The sequence below is a fragment of the Ovis canadensis genome, chromosome 3, assembly GCF_042477335.2.
Source record: "Ovis canadensis isolate MfBH-ARS-UI-01 breed Bighorn chromosome 3, ARS-UI_OviCan_v2, whole genome shotgun sequence".
In the NCBI taxonomy this organism is placed as follows: domain Eukaryota; kingdom Metazoa; phylum Chordata; class Mammalia; order Artiodactyla; family Bovidae; genus Ovis; species Ovis canadensis.
Genome location: NC_091247.1, coordinates 3291996 through 3296578, shown reverse-complemented (window position 1 = coordinate 3296578; position 4583 = coordinate 3291996).

Sequence of the window (4583 nt, the reverse complement as noted above, 5' to 3'; positions counted from 1 at the left end):
CGGCGCCCCCTGCGGAGGGGCACTTTCCCAGGGTGGTCAGTTTCCAGGGCACCCATGTTTGCTAAAACTTCCTGGTGATTCTGCTACCTGCAAGCTGGGCTGAGACCCCTGTCAGCTTCTGGGTACTCAACATGACGCCTCCCAGGGGCCAGGCACCGGGCTGAGGGTCAGCCTGCAGGGCTCCTGTAGGAGGGCCCCAGACACAGGTCACAAGCAGCACCCCCACCCCACCCCCCGGCCCATGGTTACCAGGGGGCTTCAGCAGTGGGAATAATGTGGGAAGAGATGCTGGGTGGAGACCCGTGCCTGCTCCAGGGCGCAGCCTGGCTGGGGGCTGCAGGAGCCAGGGGGCTGAGTTGGAGTCCTGATCCCCACGCACCTGAGGCCGGGCCTGGGGCACACGCTCACTTCTCTGGGGGCCCCTGCAGGAGGGCAGGGGGACGAGATAGCCAGGATCAGCCTCATTCTGTCCACAGATGGATCCCGCAGATGCCTGGCGGCAGCTTCCCCTGGGTGGGGGATGGTGGCAGAAGGAACGGGGTGGGTGGCTCCCAGGGCCCCTCTCCTCCGGGCCATCACCAGGGAGGAGGAGCTGCGGGCGGGCCAGGAGGCTGGCGGCCCTCAGCTGATTGTATTAGACAGAGCATCATTGATCCGGCTCTGGTTTATCCCTGGTGCCTCATTTCAATAAACAGCAGCTGGAAAGAGATAGCCGGGGACGCGGCTCTCTCCCCTCCCCCATCCTCCTTCGCCCGGGTCTTCCTTTGATTTGTCAGGAATGGACGATTTATGAGGGTTCAAGCAAGAGTCTCATTTGTCTCTGGGAAGCGGGATTGGGGTACAGAGGGCACAGCTGAGCGCCTGCTGTTTACTTGCCCTTACATGGGGCCACGAGCAGGGCTGCAGGCACCTGGTGGGGATGGCTGGGGCAGCGGGGTGGGGGGCATGCAGGGAGGTGTCACCAAATGGGGTTGGTCTGACCTCGGGAGAAACCAGCAGGAGGCAGCTCAGGAGTGGAAACCCAGGGCCGACTCAGGGTTGCCGGCCAGCCCTGGTCAAGCAGTTGTCACATTCCCTGGGCCTTAATTCCTCATCTGCAAAGACAGGGGAGATGTCAGATGTGTGGTGTGGTGTGGTGTCTGTGTGTGCACACACACACACGCACTACCTCTGCCATGTTATAACTGTATCACACGGCTGGCTTTATTTCCTGTTTTTTACCCATTGTAACAGACATTTTCCCAAGTTCTTCGACACGTTTTTTGAAAAATATTTTTTTAATGGCTGCAAAATTCTCAGTGGATTGGTTGTAGCATAAAACCCCTAACAGTTTCCTTGACATTTAGACATTTGGGAGGCTGCTATTTCACTGCTATTATAAATAATGTTCCTAAGATCGGCTGCTCAGGCTGCAGACCTCTTTCCCTGATGCCCGCGGGGCTGCCTCTCCTTCCCACAGGACCCTCTTCGAAGTCTCCCTCTTTCCATCACTCCCATCCCATCCCTGCTTCCAAATAATTCTCTTCACAGCCTTCCCTCTTCATCGTCTGTCTCTTCTAGAAGGTGAGCTTGCAGGGCCCAGACTGGGGTGGTACTTACTCGGTCCCCACTATCAACAGCACTGCCTGACACACAGGGTTTTTCTCAAATCAATTCCGGGGACATCCCTGGTGGTCCAGTGGGTAAGACTCTTCACTCCCAGTGCAGGGGGCCCGGGTTCAACCTCTGGTCAGGGAACAAGATCCTGCATGCCCCAGCTAAGACCCAGTGCAGCCAAATAGATAAATGAATAAAAATGTGTTAAAAAATTAAATCAACTCTGGCAATCATTGCCTTTTAAACAGTGCATGGGATATAGTTCATATACTGTACAATTCACCCATTTAAATTGCAAAATTCATGAGGTTTGTTGTATTGCATTACTAATTTTTTAATTGTGATAATATATATATACATATATATGTGTATACATATAAAATTCATGGCTTCCTGGTGGCTCAGTGGTAAAGAATCTGCTTGCCAGTGCAGGAGACACAGGTTCAGTCCCTGAGCCAGGAAGATCCCACACGTAGAGCTGCTGAGCCCGAGCGCCACAGCTACTGAGCCTGTGCTCTAGAGCCCAGGAGCCGCAACTACTGAAACCCTCTTCCCCGAGAGCCCACGCTCCACAAGAAGAGAAGCCTCCGCAGTGAACAGCCCGTGCACTGCAATTAGAGAGCAGCCCCCGCTCACCACGACTAGAGGGACGTCTGTGCAGCGACAAAGACCCAGCTCAGCCAAAACGGGAAAAAAAAGGATGCCCAAAAAACACTAAAATAAAAGTCACCGTTTTAGCTATCTTCAAGTGCATTAATGCCAGTCACTATGTCGTGCAACCATCACCTCTATTTTGAAAACTTTTTTATCCCCCAAACCTGGAAGTCTGTCATTTTTTATCCCCCAAACCTGGAAATCTATCCATATTTTTATCCCCCCAACCTGGAAATCTATCCTTATTTTTATCCCCCCAACCTGGAAGCCTGTCCTCATTTTTATCCCCCCAACCTGAAAGTCTTGAACTGCGGTGTTGGAAAAGACTCCTGAGAGTCCCTTGGACAGCAAGGAAAGCAAACCAGTCCATCCTAAAGGAAATCAACCCTGAATATTCGTTGAAAGGACTGATGCTGAAGCTGAAGCTCCAATACTTTGGCCACCTGATGCGAAGAACTGACTCATCGGAAAAGACCCTGATGCTGGAAAAGATTGAAGGTGGGAGGAGAAGGGGACGACAGAGGATGAGATGGTTGGATGGCATCACTGACTCAATGGACATGAGTTTGAGTGAACTCTGGGAGCTGGTGATGGACAGGGAGGCCTGGCGTGCTGCAGTACATGAGATTGCAAAGAGTCAAACACGACTGAGTGACTGAACTGAACTGAACTGAGCTAAACCTGGAAGTCTATCCTTGTTTTTATGCCCCCAACTGGGAAGCCTGTCCTCATTAAACACTCACCACCCATTCCCTGCCCCCTACCCCTCATAACTGTTTTCTACTTTCTGTTGCTGTAAAATTTACTCTTCTTAGTATATCGTATCGTATAAATGGAACCCTACAGTATACGGCCTTTATATCTGGCTTATTTCACTTAGTATGATGTTTTCAAGGTTCATCAGCTTCAGCTCGTGTGAGAATGTTACGCCCTTTTATGAGCCAATGGCACACTCACTGTCTGAGCTGGGTGTTTAGCCTATTTACTTTTAATGTGATTATTGCTGTCACCTGCTATCTATTTTGTCTTCCTCCCAGCAGCTCTCTGTTCCCCTTTTCTTCTCTTTCTGCCATTCTTCGGGTGAACTGAGAATCTTCACTCTTCCATTTTATCCCCTTTGTTGGCTTATTAGTCATCACTCTTTATTCTGGGCTTCTGGTGCTTCCTTTAAGAATTGCACATCTTTAATATCTCACGGCCTACCTTCAGACGATGCTGAACCCCTTCAGGTATATATAGGAACCTCACAACAGGAGACTTCCGCTTCCCCCTCCTGACCCGGGTGCTGCTGTTCCACACTTTAATGTCACGGCACAAACCCCCATAATACGTTACCACAGTTTTTATTTTTTGCCTTAAGCAATCAGTTCCTTTCCAATTTTTTTTTAACTCGAAAGAAAGCATTTTCTATTTGGACATGCCGTTGCCATTTCCAGAGGTCTTCAGTCCTTTGTGTAGACCCCTCTTTCCATCGGGAATGAGTTCTTTCTGTCTGAAGGGTTTCCTTTAACATTTCTTGTAGAGCGGGTTTGCTGGTGATGAATTCTTTTCGCTTTCGTCTGCCTGAAAAGCTTCTCACGTTCACTTTTGCGAGAGTCGTCAGCAGTCATAGAAACTCAGCGTCGATGGACCCTCTTTTCCTTCCAGAGCCTGAAGGAGTCTGCTCAGCTGTCTGCCACCTGCATTGCTTCTGGAGAGTTGCTGTCTGTCCATCGTTCTTCCTTCATCCATTAAGTGCTTTCCCCATTCGCTGCTCTTAAAATGTCATCTTCATCATTATGCTTAGTCACCTCAGCTGCGTCTGACTTTGTGACCCCACGGACTGTAGGCCGTCAGGCTCCTCTGTCCACGGGAGTCTCCAGGCAAGAACCCTGGAGTGGGTTGCCGTGCCCTCCTCCAGGGGATCTTCCTGATCTTCCCACAGGTCGAACCCGCGTCGTTTGCGTCTCCTGCGTTGGCAGGCGGGCTCTTTACCACCAGCGCCACCTGGGAGCCCGCCCCTCGTCATCGGTTTTAAGAAACGTAATGTGCCTCAGTGTTGGTTTCTTCCTATTTCTTGGGTTTGGGGCTTGCTGGGCTCCTTGGGCTCCGTGGGTTTACGGGTTTCGTCAGTTCTGGAGAGGCTACACCGTTATTTCTTCGTGTGCTCTTCTGCGCCCACGTCTCCGCCTGCTCTCGCGCAGGGCTCCGGCGGCAGGTGCAGGGGCCCCACTTTCCCTGGTCGTTTCCTCCGTGCTTCAGTTCAGGCAGATCCTCTCACTATGTCGTCAGGCTAACTTGCCATCTTTCCTTCTTCGGTGCCTGCTCTGCTATTAATCCCACCCCGTGTTTCT